Raw genomic sequence first — 15411 nt, 5'->3', positions numbered from 1 at the left:
ATTATGCTCCCCTTAGCCATATGAAAAGGCTTAATTCACCGGTGTAGGATTCTCCACATTGGGTGAAGGAATAGCTTGTTCTCCAGGTGAATCATCACTCTTCTTCCTCCAAGTTTGATTCAGTTCTTCTCTTGTTTCTTCAATATTGACCTTCTACTTGCCTTTCTGATCTTTAGAAGGGTTGACCGGTTTTCTCTTTTTGGATCTACAGAATCTTTCCATATGTCCTAGTTTATGACAGTGATAGCAAGCCATACTAGTTGATCTCCAAGGTCCTGCATTACCTCTCCCAGTTCTTCTTCTACAATTCATAGCCACATGACCAAATTTATTATAGATGGTGCATATGACATTTGTTACCTTTTCCATCTCAAATGGACTAAACCAGTTGTTGTAGGATCTTTGCCAATTCATGTTTCCTCGATTATCATAATTTCTCATCCAGTTGTCATTTGGTCTTGGATGCATGTGAGGCACGGGATTATTTTCTTTGTATCTACATTCAAATGATATATGTCCATACATTTTGCATGTAAAGCAATGAACTTCAAATTTCTTAGACACATACCTAGCATTAGAATTGTAGCTTGCATTTCCATTGTGTTTGTTCATAAAAACATTTGCAGTGTGACCAGGTTTAAGATAAACAAATCAAACAGGTTTGAAAATATTCTTACCAATGGGCTTTTTGGTCTTATGAATGTTTACCTTTGTACCAGAAGACTCTCCTTTCTCAGATTTATTAAAACCAAGTCTGAAGGTATCACCTTTCATCCTTTGTGATTGGATTTTTTCATCTCGCAAGGCAAAACTCTTGTTGAACTTTTCCAGTTTCTCATTAGCTTCGGTGAGCTGCTTGGTGAGATCTTCATTGTGATTTGACAGGCTCTCTCTCAGAGATGATGCTAGTTCAAGATCTATCTATAAGTTCCCTTTTTCTTCTCTATCTGCATCCAAATTCTCATGAATAGTGACATTTTCCTGCTTGATCTTGGCAATCTCTTGATCTATTTCCTTGATAAGATCTTCAGCTGTCCTTCTGGCTTCCAGTTCTTGACTCATGCGGATAGTTAAACTTTCTAACTCTCTCCTCAGAATTGGTTTCTCACCATTTAGCTTTTCAACTTCCTCGGCTCAAGAATCATTATAGGCCTCATCTAAAAAATTGTTATTAGATATTTCCAACAATTATTCAATCAGCTCTCTCCTTTTGACTTGTGAAGCTTTTAGTTTGACCCTTAGGGTTTCAAGCTCATTTCTACTAGCTTCAAGCTCTCTATCCATCTCAAAGTAGCTCATGTCCCCCATGGTGGTTTCAAGGCTACCTTCTAAGTGATTAGGCTTTAGAGAAGTTAGGTTCTGATACCAATTGATAGACTTGAAAAGCACTGAGAGGGGGGGTGAATCAGTGACACCAAAAATAAAACTACTTCAAACATTGACCGGTAGATGAACTTAACAAAACTTTTAAACACAATGAATGCAATCCAAAATGATATAACAACATCCACAATAAGTAAAACATCCACCACAACACAAGTGTGTGTACGTGGAAAACCCAAATAGGTGAAAAACACGGTGAGATGGAACTCACAAGTTAACTATCTATAGTAATAGATAACTGACCGATTAAGGTCTACAAAGTACTCTACTAGGAGTGAATCTTGTTAAAGATCCCAAAGCTTGATTAAAAGCTATACCCTATAAAAGGTAGTACCATGTTAGGAGTAACCTCGGTAGAGGATTTATAAATCCAAACTAATGGATCACCTTGTTAGAGGATTTGAACAATGAAGCTTGTTAGAGCTTACCCGGTTAGGGAAATTAATTTTGTTGTAATTGTTAGAAGACAATGGGATTTTTTTTATCTGTCTAAATAGCACAACACTTGATCAGATCCTTCTAAGCATACTCAACACTACTTTACCAACATACTCTGCAACTTAACACTTTTTGCCTTCGCTTCTCATCATCATCGTTAACTTCTCAATAATTCATTGTGTTGTCAATATATAGATATTTAGATTTCATGTCGGCCACAAGAAATCCTAACACAATTTCCTAGGTGCAGTGTACCTGGTCAAGTAGTCATAACTCATCACAAAAATACCGCCAAAACTTGTTGGTGAGGGTAACTCATCACGAGCAGTGTATCTGGTCAAGTAGTCATAACTCATCACAAAAATACCACCAAAACTTGTCGGTGAGGGTAACTCATCACAACTTGTGATAACTCATCACATAATCAATGAATACTAGTTGGAACACTAATACTAGTTAGAGCTAAACCGCTTGTCCGTGATGCTTTTGAGATAGTCTCCGCCGGATCTTCATGTTGATGCTGAGACATGTATAACCAAGTGGTTATCTCCATGCATATATTGGTTGTCACCAAATACCGGTTAGAAATAAACCTCTAGTATACCGGTTGTAGTATAAACAATCTTGAAGTCACACACCAGTAGACTATATGAACATATTTGTGTGTATGTGTTTCATCAATGACAACATATGATGAATTCATTACAATCATCATCAAGCCAATAGAGTCTTCTGTCGGTTCATCTCCAAAGTCATCACTTACTCCTTCCTCATTTGCTATGTAGAATTGTTTACTTTTCTTGAATCTATATCTGTTCTAGTTAGGCTTAAATGATTTCTTAACTCTTTCCTCAAATATTGCATTCCTTTTAGGACATCTAGATGCAAAATGACCAATCTGATTACATACAAAACATTTAAAAGGTGCTTTCCCTTCATACTTACTTCTTGTCGGTCCTTTAGGTACTCTTCTAGCAAATAAAGCTTCAAGTTGCTCAAATTCTTCATCCTCTTTCCTCATATCTTCTAATTATTTTGCATATAAGACTTTCCAATCACTTTTGCCGGTAGATGATGATGATGATGCATGAAAAGAAGGTTCAGACTTTACAACTCCAAAAGATCCAAATTCTTCAAGCTCAAAAGTAGATAATTTCCCAATCAGAATGTCTATGTTAACTGAAGATTTAGCCATTGTTCTTAGCTCATTAATTGTAGTTGCCTTCATCTTGTAAGCCAATGGAAGGTCTCTCAAGACTTTGGAAACTATTTCATCTTCACTCAGAAATCCTCCACAACATTGAAATCCCATAACAATCTCATTTACTCTTTCCATAAACACAACAATTCTTTCATTATCTCTCATCTTTAAGTTTTCATATCTTACCCGGTAACCATCAAGTTTAGCAATTTTGACAGTAGGATCACCTTCATTCAGAGTTTGTAATTTATCCCACATAACCTTTTTCAATGATTTATTAGTCAATCCCATGATCCGTTTATTAGTAAGTGCACACAAGAGGGCTTCTCTAGCTCCGCAATCATTTTCAATATTCTTATCCAAGTCTGTAGGAGTAGGATTGACAGATGTCGAATCATAAGGTGTGTATCCTTTCTCAATGATCTCCCAAATATACTTGACAAGACATCTAAGATGAGTCTCAATTTGAATTTTCCATATCTCATAATTTGCTCCATTAAGCTTAGGGATTTCTCTTCTGAAAATAGTTGCCAGTGGATTTGAAGTGTTAGCTGCCATAGGATCTACCTCAAGTGGTTAAGCTTTTGCAAAAGAGGACCAAAGCTTTGATACCAATTGTTAGGATAACTGGTGAACAACTGAGAGGGGCGGTTGAATCAGTTGTTAACAGATTATATCATTTAATCCACTTAATAACTTTTAACCAGATTAAGTATCGGTAAGGCAGAAACAAATACTGGTAAGCAATAAAACTTAACAATGAAATAAATAATCAATACAATGCAACCATATCACATAGCACCATGATTTATACGTGGAAAACCCAGAAAGGGAAAAACTATGGTTGGAAGCCTACCCACAGTCAGATGATACTTTTGTTGAAAGTATGTGATACAATCAGGGGCCTACACATGCATGAAGCAACACTTCCTAGAGCGTACTGCTCATTACAAAAGAGCCTCACTGACTACAGAGAGACAACAACCATCTCAAGATAAATGGATAACAATCCAGAATAATGAACTATCAGAGATAAAATATACCATGCCTTATTACAATCCCAATTAAGCTCAATACCAGAGGCTTTTGACCTCCTCCTTAATCCCAATTCAATCACCTATGATTGACCAAATCTCTTTCGCATATGATATTGCATTCCAAGACCATGAACATTTATTCCACAATCCCATACCATGATCTACAATGAGATCTTACATCATTTTATACCAACCCTAAGGCCTAAACTAATTAGGTAGGCCACCTAAAAGATATTACAATAAGATCATTACATAGATCCATATTATAATGATATGCCATGTCGGCTTAAGACCAAAACAACAATAACCAATCCATAGAACATCCTGAAACATCTTGGTAATGCATAGAATACACATTAACATGATACCGGTCCATAACCTAGATAGGTACCAGACCTATTCTAGGTCCACCACGCCAATGCAAAGTCTTCAAACAGTTGAAGCACAATCAAAGAACATATTCAGCATCTTGAAAGCCACACCAACACCACTTATGCATCCTGTCAAGATTTCTCAATGAAAGCTATGTCGATTAAACCTTAAACCAATGTCGGTAAGGGTTTACAAGAGTGTATGATAGCATCTGATTACCAAGCCAATGCCAACTGACCAAAACATACTCCAGAACATGTAACACATAAAATTAAACATACTCCATTGATCCAAACATGTTGGAAGTGTCCAAAAGATAGTCTCTTCTGCCGATAACACTAGATCTTCTACTGATAACTAAAACCTGTCTGTTGGTAACCAACCATAATAGCTAGTGTTGACATCAATAACAAAACATCAATGCAACACATAATCAATTCATCCATAATGCCAACATCAACACCATCTACTACCAAGAGTGATTGGAAAGCCTTATATGCTATGGAACTAGAGGAAATGAAGAAAGAGCATGAAGATTTTGAGTAGCTTGAAGCCCTATTTGCTAGAAGAGTACCTAAAGGTCGGGCAGGAAGTAAGTATGAAGGAAATCACCTTTTAAATGTTTAGCATGTAATAAGATAGGTCATTTTGCATCTAGATCTCCTCAAAGGAATTCAAGATTTGAGGAAAGAGCTAGAAGATATTTTAGGCCTAACCATGATTATTAGAACAAGCATAAGTACAAGAGGAACAAAGACAAATCATGCTACTATGTGGATGAGGAAGGTGTGACTGATTCTGATGATGAACAGGAACAAGATTCATCTAGTGGATCCAATAATGGAAAGGAATGGGTATTCTTGGCTATCAAGGACAATGATTTGGTACCTGAAGAAAAGTCCCTTGCTGCTAAAGTTGAAGACAGGGATGAATGGGTGATAGACAATGGATGTTCACAACATATGAATGGAGATAAAAGGAAGCTTCTATCTTTGCAATAATTTGATGGTGGTCTGATTAGATTTGGAGATGACAAAGGATGCATGATCAAGGGAAGAGGAACTATATCATTGGATGGTAAGCATGATACTGATAATTTTTATTATGTTGAAGGTTTAAGGCATAATCTTTTGAGTGTATGACAGTTGGTGGATAAGGGATTTCAGTTACACTTCAAGGATGGAAAATGCAAGATTATCAATAGATCTTGATTGGAGATTGCAACCAATACTCAAGCTAAAGGTAACATCTTTCATTTGAACTCCAGTGAGAAGACATGTTTGATTGCACAAATTCATGAGAGTTGTCTATGGCATAAGAGGTTGTGTCAAGTTAATTTTGATTGCATTGTAAAGATTAGTTCTACTACGGTAGTTAGAGATATACCTAAGATTGTGAAGCCCTATAATTCGGTATGTAAGGAATATCAAATGGGAAGTCAAATCCGAACTTATGAGAGAGAACCGGTAGTTGAAATGATCATAATTGAACCAGTAGGACCTACACCAGAACATAATGTTGAACCAGTTACTCTGGCAGTATCAAAAAATTAAACAGTAACTGAAGATCAGAGCAAAGGAAAAGAAAATCAGAATACTCCTAAGTATGTTAGGTTAAATCATTCAGAAGATCAGATCATTGGAGACAAGAATAAAGGAGTGATGACAAGAAGAAGGTTGACAGTTGATGAGGTATGTTTAATTTCTCAAATTGAACTGGCATCAGTAATTGAAGCATATAAAGATGAATGTTGGATAAAAGCTATGAAAGAGGAATTAAACCAGAAAGAAAAGAATAATACATGGACTTTGGTTCCCTGGCCTAAAAATAAGAATGTTTGGGACTAAATGGGTTTTTAGGAATAAATTGAATGAAGATGGACAAGTTGTGAGAAATAAGGCTAGATCGGTTTGTAAAGGATATTCTCAAAAGGAAGGAATTGATTATGATGATACTTTTCCTCCAGCAGCTAGGATTGAAGTTGTGAGATTATTTCTTTCTTATGATGCCCATAAGAACTACAAGGTTTATCAGATGGATTTTAAATGTCCATTTTTGAATGGATATCTTGAAGAGGAAGTTTACATTGAGCAGCCTGATGGATTTTTACTTTAAGATGAGAAAAACATGGTTTGCAAGTTAAGGAAAGCTTTATTGATAATATGATGAATCAACAAGGATCCGGTCAACAACTGAGAGGGAGGGTGAATTAGTAGATAGAAAACAAACTAAACTTTCACCAAACTTAATCCCAACTCATAAACCATTCATTGAACTAATCGGTTTAAACACTGTAACAAAAACCGATACTGCACTATCAAACTTACCGATTGACCAAAACATCAATGATACATTGTAACAGATCTTAAACTTGCATACCATTTAAACAAAACATTAAAGAATTTTACTAACATCAGTAATAACTCATTTCAGATCACTTCTGGTCATCTAATCATATCTAAGTGGCTTTACCAGTTGATCATATCAACCATATCAAAACATATAACCACAAAAACATTCACCACTTGACACAATGATTTTTGACATGGAAACCCAAATGGGAAAAACCATGCTAGGGATGAATACCCACAAGTATTTTGAACTCTTCTGAAGTTTTCCATGTTAGGAGCCAAGCCTTGTTAGAAGCTTTACAATAATATCATGTTAGGAACAGATCCGGTTAAGGACCACCTGATTAAGGGATTGACTACAATACCCTGTTAAAGGCAATACCCTGTTAAGAGTAACCTCAATAGAGGATTTCAAATCCAAGCTAATGGATCACCTGGTTAGAGGATTTAGACAACACCAAGCATGTTAAATCTTACCTGGTTAAGGGATTTAACTATTATAATGGTTAGAGAACAACGGGGTTTTTGCTGATCTGGTAATAGCACTATCTTGCTTAGTCGGATCCTTTTATGCTCCTATTTGCCTTCAAAACATTCTGCAGATACTCCTTCTAGTTCGGCAATCAATCACACTACCACACTTAACCAAATTACCAACACAATTACAAATATTTCATCGACCTTAAAAAGAAATATAATAGGTCGGTAACACAACACAAAACCTAAGATCTCATAGAGATTACAAACATATCTGTTCAAGCATGACCATTAGATTACATAGAAACCAGCTGCACATTGTTCGAGACAACTTCGATCGCTCTTGGATCACTGCACATTGGATCCTATAACTCATCATGCATTATTCACTTCATGCTATACATTTGCTCATTCCCAAGATAAAACAATTATCTCTACATGCCAAAACCACTTTTAAACTCATCACATACATCATTCATACGTGGTATCTTCATCTTTGATCACCATTCGATCATAGATCAACACAACTAATTCACCAAGCTCCATCGGTTAGGGTTCGGCATATCAGCAGGTTAGGGTTACTGGTTGATCACTCTGCTTGAAATACCAATACCGGTTTCCATCAGTTCTCTACTACCAGTTGCATTACTACATCACTACTGGTTGCAATACAACTCAATTACTGGTTATTATTGACATCAATGACAACACTATTCTTTATCAATGCAATCTTCGTGCAATGCCAACAATCTCCCCCTTTGGCATTAATGGCAATACAAATATCAATACCCTTTGATTGTGATGATTGAGAGTAATGCACATACACGAGTATAGGAATCTTCGTTTACATTTTGTCATGTACTCTCCTTCAACTGTATCTCCATGTCTTCAGCTGGTAGTTGGATATCAATCATACACATTTCTTCTCGTCATCAATCATACAGTTCTTCTCCCCCTTTGAAAACAATGCCAAAGTGATTATCAATATCAGTTGGTTAACTATTATATGCTTCACCGATCTGCAACAATGATCTACAACTTGTTTCTCCCCCTGTGGAATAGCTCCACTCTACACCAATCTTGCTTCAATAAGCTCTGGGACTGATGAAATCCACATAGGTTTAACTGACTTCATGTAGGGGTACAACCCCTACCTGACCTATAAGATACTCAAAAGTAGCCTTAGGCAAAGGTTTAGTGAAGATATTTGCTAGTTGTTCCTTAGTAGATACATGCTCCAGTGACACATCTTTACTCTGCACTTTCTCTCTCAAGAAATGATACTTCAGCTCAATATGTTTGGTTCTAGCATGCAACACTGGGTTCTTAGAAATATTCATTGCACTGGTGTTATCACTGAAAATCCTTACCGGTTCTGTAATCTTCAACTTGAAACCTTCCTGAATGTTTTTCATCCAGACTACCTAGGTAGAATTCATATATGTTGCAACATATTCAGCTTCAGTAGTTGATTGTGATATAAAACTTGTTTCTTGCTTCTCTAAGATACAAGCCTTCCTCCAAGAAAGAATGCTCCTCTAGTTTTACTCTTCTTGTCATCAACATTACCTGCCCAGTTTGCATCTATATAGACTTTTAAATCAAAGTTACCTGCATATGGATACCATAATCCATAATCAATTGTGCCTTTCAGATATCTAAAAATTCTTTTAGTTGCTACCATGTGTGTCTCCTTAGGAATTTTCTGAAATATGACAACTAATCCAATTGCATGAGCAATATTTGGTATGTTGTGGACAACATAATGTAGTTTACCTATCATTGACATGTACTCATTTTCATCCACTGATGCAAAATCATCCTCCTTAGATAGTTTACAACTTGTAACTGTTACCTATTTTTCGCTTCTAGCTGAAAAATAGGTTAAGAGATGCTAGTTTTACAAAATGAAGCAAGTGTGTACTAATTCTCTGTTTTTGTGTTTCCAACTGCACTAAGGAGTGAGCTAAAGATGGTATTTTTAAATACTTCTAGTCTGTAACAACAAAAGAAAGAGACATCTCATCAAAAGGAGAAGTATTTTATTCATATTCAAACATGCGTCCCACACAAAGAGCCGTGAGACTAGCTACATGCACCCAGTGCAGAAAGGAAATATACAAATATGTATACACAAGTACAAAAGAAAAAAATGAGGAAGGCATGTCAAGAATGGAACCAGTCATTGCCTGAATGACTAGAACAGTTGAGGTAGGCTCGATGTCACCTTTGTCTTGCTACTTCACCCTGGTCCATATATGTTTTTCTTCTGATATCTGCAAAAGAGTTGAAACATGCAATGCGTTAGAACATTTTGTTCTAAGCAATGGCTGACTACATTTCTAACATGTGTACTAATGCACGCATATATGTATATGATCCCTACATGCATCAGATGCATATAACTCGCATCACAAAGGAATCTTGAAAGGCAAATATCATATCAAAGGAAAATCACCATACATATGCATATTTTGCTAACAGGTTTGTTTCATGCGCAGGATTAGGAAAAAGGACAGCTTGCTAGTCATGAAATTCACAAAGATGAGTGGAGATGAATGCGGCTCCCACAAGGGTTGAGCCCAGCTCATGTGAAATGATAGCAAGGTCTCATACAATCAAATTATATCAGAACTGGAACTAAAGAAATTTTCAGAAACGCTTAGGACATTTGCAGGAAGACATAGAAGTGAAGAATGCACAAGCAAATATAGCAGTTCAGCATGCACACGGTCTTGAAATGAAGCTTGCAGATTCAGACATATTACATGAAAAAGTCGAACATTTGAGGGAAGAGCTTGCAAAGTCTGAAGCTGATCATTTAGCTTTAAAGCAAGAGCTGGAAAAAGAGCACAGTGCAATGAGCCATTTGGAAGGGAGAATTTTGGAAAAACTCTCTAAAATTTGAGTATGAAATGCAGATTATTAGACAAGATCTAGTCAAGGCAGAACAGAGGTATATTTTTGTTAAGAGTGCCAATGGAGAACAAGCTGGAGAGATGAAGCAGAATCTAAGGTTGATCAACAGCCTTGAAGATCAGCTCGAGAGGGCCCAGCAGACCATTGTTTGTTTGCAGAATGAAAAGTCAACATTTGCAAGAAGACTTGCAAAAGGCAGAGGCAAAAAAACAAATGAGTTTTTTTAGTTTTCAGGAATACCTTGATCAATGGTTGATGAAATGGAAGACTTTTGAACCTGTCAATGGCACAGAAAGTGATAAGAGTGTTACTGATATGACGGGACAAACTAATAGAGGACATACAGTACGGTAATATCTTAACAAGCAATGAGGACATTGAGTCTCTACTTTCCAAATTGGTGATGGTAAAGAAGACGGAGGAGAAATCTACCAAAGAAACTGGGAGCATGGAGCAGCAGCTATCTCAATTGCATGCTATAGTTTTCCATTTAAAAGAGGAGCTTAAAGAAGAGAAAAAGAAGGCCATGTGAAGGAAACACAGAGGATGTCGCTCGGGGTTGTCTCACAGAATCAGATTTTGAGATGAGGCAGAGTTAAAATGTTTTCGAAGAAAGGAAAAAGTTTGGGCCTATATTAATGACCAACTCAAGAATTACAAATTTCCAAAAGATCAAGATGCTGAAGAGGCTCTCCAGGTTTACATTCAGGAAAGGGATGAAAACAGATGCCAAATCAAAAAGAAGTTTCAAGTTCAGTAATGAATGATGCAAAAAAACTGACAGTTGTTAGTGAGGAACGGGAAAGAGTGTTTGTTGGACAGATTCCTATCATGGTGAAATCGCATTTTTGCTACTTGAGCAGTCTAACTTGTAAAGAGTTATTTGAAGAAGGAGTTTGTTCATTTGAAGTTAGAGGGTATTTTATTATAAATGGGACTTAAAAGGTTTTATTGCACAAGAAGAGCGATGCACTAACCGGATATGGGTATCAAATACTTCAAGCTGGATGGCAATATATGCACCTTATACAACTGGATTTTCCACTTATAAGAAGAAAGTATTTGTCAAAATCATCAAGACATCAAAAGATGATAAATGGTGTGGTGGAAGACAAGTGATCACAGTTAATTTCTTGTCAATTACAGTTCCAGTTGTGATTATGTTTTATGCCCTGGGTGTTAAATCAGATCTTGAGATGATGCAGATGATAGGTAACGCATCCAATGGCTAGAGTTATTATTGTCATCAATTTACAAAGGCAGGCAGAAATATTCAGATTAAATTTGAAAAGCCATGCAATAGTTCTTAAAATGCCAAATATTCCTTCCAGAATTTTTCTCAGAAAATCAAAAAACAGAGTAGAAGATGCAAAAAAGGGTAAACAGTGGCAGCCATTAATGGCGAAAGTGCCTGCAATTCTTTCTAGAACCCAGCTGGCGACCTATATGTATTTCGTAATATACAGAAAATGCAAGGAATAAAGGTCGAAACTGTAGAGAGATTCAAGCACATATTTTTATATCTGTTTCTTCAACGAAATATTCAGTTTAAATTCGAAAAAAGCCATGCAATGATTCAGAAAATACGTATTTTCCTTCCAGACTTAGTGAAAAGTAGCGAACCTGTAAGCAAAAGAGAGAAGCCAAGGAAAAAATCACTCCCAACACGCACAGAAAGTCTTCAAATTGCACTTGGTTTTTGCAGTTGATTGTTTCCAGCAGAGCCCAAACACCAGCTCGTGGCGGCACCCAGAGGTTACATTTCAGCAAAGGGATGAATATCGCCTAGGAAATACTCAGAAACACAAGAAAATTTCCATGGCGGCTCCCTAAAATGGGCCCGAAATTAGCAAAAACACAGAGAGAAGAGTAGGCTATAAACGCCACAGAGGCCCAGCACTCATTTCGGTGCCCAGCAACAGAAAGATGACTGATATTTCTTCTCCTTTCGTGCCCAGCTCAAACCCTAGCGGCGCCCAGCTTCAAAGAGAAGATCCCAGAAGGTCGAATGCAAAAGTGAGGAGGAAAATGAGACTTTTAGGGTTATGTTTCCCCTAAAATATCATCAATTGTCTATGTTTCCTTCGCATTTTATTCTTCTCCCTTCTATGCCACGTGAAACGCAAAAGACCACATAGTGAAAAATTCGCCAAATACCTCTTAAGTGATTTTGTGAATCACTTTAAAAAAAATTCGCCATGCTTCCTAAGTGATTTAACAACACTTAATTTTTTATTTTTAAATTACTTATTGAGTAATTTTAAAATCACTTAGGAAGTATGATCTCATCATAGAGGTAAATGAATGCTTTTTAAAGTTTTTTTTTAAAAAGATCATCATTGCCTAATTAAACATGTGCTTTTTTATTTTATTTATATTTAGAGTAAATGTAATAAAATATAATAAAAGGAATTTATTTACTAAAGTGTAAATTTAAACACTTTAATTGAATATATTTTTTTATTACATTTTATTATTTAATAAATAAAAATAATAAAATTATCTTATTAAAGTGATTTATTTTTATTTATCACTTTAAATAAAATAATTCTATTGTTTTTATATTATTAAAGCCTTTACTTTAAAAATAAATAAAATAAAATCAAACGAATGTCTAATTAGGTAATGATAATTTTTTTTTTTTAAAATCACTTTATCAGATATTTGTTTGGAGGTCAGGGAAAGATATTTTTTGCATTTATGAGGGCTTGCAGGCCTGTCAGAGATATTTCAGGGTCATTTATGATGCATTTATGGGGTTTTATGGTTGCAGAATGGGTGGCCTGACTTTTTGGCTCAAGTACATTCCTTTTCAGATATGTTTGGGGCCCAAAAAGTAGGTTTTTTTATTTTGCTCGACCTAAAATGAGGAGGTGGAGTTTTTTTGATGGCTTTGGAAAAAAGCATATATACTAGAAGCCTTCATTTTGGTGGGGGTTCTGATTCATTCATCTTTGAGCAGACTGTAATTTTTGAGTTCTCTCTGCAGGAAGGGATGTTTTTGTAACACATTTTCAGGAGTTATAAAGCTTGGTGATACCTGTTTGGCAAGGATAATAGCTTGGCTTACCTCTCTACTTCTCATCTTTCTCTGTTATTGCATCTTTAGGGTTAGTCAGTTCTTTGTGGTTGGCTTTTTGCCCCCCTTAAAATTGCACTTTCTTTTGATGCCTTATGCAGAAACATATATGCTCTTGTAGGTCATAAGCTATGTTTTTAGTAATTACCAGTCTTAGGTTGTGAAAAGGATTTTTTCCTCTTAGGACTATGATTATCCAGCCTTCTTATGAAGTATTGATGCAAAGATCATGGGTTGTTGGTTAGTGTAAAAGAGGTTTATTATCACTGTTGTACTGTGTGTCTGTTGCTTAGTTGGATTTCAAAATATCATCTGGTGCAATCACCTTAGATTTAGATTTCAGTTTTACATGTTCTCCTCCTTAGTTTAGGTGCAGAATTTGAAAAGAACCAGCTTACTCTGGAGGTTCACTCCAATTTTTAGGCAACCCACAGGCCTAGGAGGGTTCCCATGTGTCACAAGCCTGTTGAGTTGATAGCTTAGCAAACAGGGGTGCAGGTTCAAGTGATAACAGTAACCATTGGTGTTCCAATTGGTTTACAGTCTCCCATTCCAAATGTCTTCAATACTTCGTTCACATATTTGGACTGTGTGATAAAAATACCTTCCTTCATCTATTGAATTTGCAAACCTATAAAGAATTTAATCTCTCCTACCAAAGACGTCTCAAATTTACTTTTCATCTCATTAGAAAAGTCATCACACATGTCATCATTGCCTCCAAAAATGATAGCATCCACACATACCTCGCTAACTAGTATCTTATCTCCTTTAGTCTTGAGATATATAGTGTTATCTTCACTAGTTCTTTGAAAACCAATCTTCACTAAGTGAGAATGCAATCTTTCATATCGGGCCCTAGGTGTTTGCTTCAAACCATATAGTGTCTTGTGTAGTTTGCACACCATATCCTTTGCTTCAGTCGAAGCATAACGATCTGGTCGTTCAATGTGGACTTCCTCTTCCAATATTCCATTTAGAAATGTTGACTTCACATCCATCTGATATACCTTGAATCCTCTATATGCTACAAATGCAAGTAGAGTACTAAATTCTTCCAATCTTGCAACTAGTGCAAATCTCTCACCATAGTCTTCACCTTCTTCTTGTGCATAACCTTTGCATACTAGTCTGGCTTTATTCCTGACCACTGCTTCATCTTCACTAAGTTTAAGGCTGAATACCCATTTAGTACCTATTAAATTCTTGTTCTCCGGTCTGGGTACTAGTGTCCATGTATTGTTCTTCTCAACCTGGTCAAGTTCTTCTCTCATAGCCTTGATCCAGTGATCATCTCCAAAATCTTCCTTTGCTATTCTAGGCTCAATAGTGGAGATCATACAAGAATTCTCTCTTATTCTTCTTTTGGTTAACACACCAGCATCTTTATCTCCAATAATGTGATCAAGATTATGATTGAGTCTAACATACCTTGGAATAACATGATCATAGTCTGCAAGTTCTTCTTCTTCTTCACTTTCTTCATCTTCTGTAGAATATAGCTGCTCAGGTTGAACTGGTGTTGTAGTATTCATTTCACCAACTTTCGACTTCACCGATTCTCATTCCAAAACCAGAATGTAAGGTTCATCTTCCCCCTTCTCCTTACTAATTTCTCCCAAATCTTCAGGAAATTCATCCACTCAGACATTAGCACTTTCAATGATCTTATTTGTCTGGTTGTTGTAACATTTGTAGGCTTTGCTCTTGGTGGAGTAACCAAGAAATATGCTTTCATCACTCTTAGCATCAAACTTACCAACATAGTCACCTCTCTTGATTAAACATTTTCTACCAAAAATCTTAAAGTAACTGACATTAGGTGATCTACCATACCAGTATTCATAAGGAGTTTTATCCTTACCTCTTTTAACCAGTATATGGTTCATTGTGTAGACAGTTGTGCTGACAGCTTCTCTCCAGAATGTCTTAGCTACACCTCCTTGAATTAGCATAGTCCTAACAACTTCAACAACTGACTAGTTGTTCCTTTCTGCAATATCATTCTAGTGTGGTGTCCTAGGTGCAGAAAGTTGCCTCTTAATTCTATTGTCTTCACAGTATCTATTGAATTCCTCTGAAGTAAATTCACCACCTTGATTAGTTCTTAAGCACTTAATCTTTCTTCCACTTTCTTTTTCAACTAAGGCTCTG

Source organism: Cryptomeria japonica, chromosome 5 (assembly GCF_030272615.1).
Source record: "Cryptomeria japonica chromosome 5, Sugi_1.0, whole genome shotgun sequence".
Taxonomy (NCBI): domain Eukaryota; kingdom Viridiplantae; phylum Streptophyta; class Pinopsida; order Cupressales; family Cupressaceae; genus Cryptomeria; species Cryptomeria japonica.
This window is presented reverse-complemented; position numbering follows the sequence as displayed.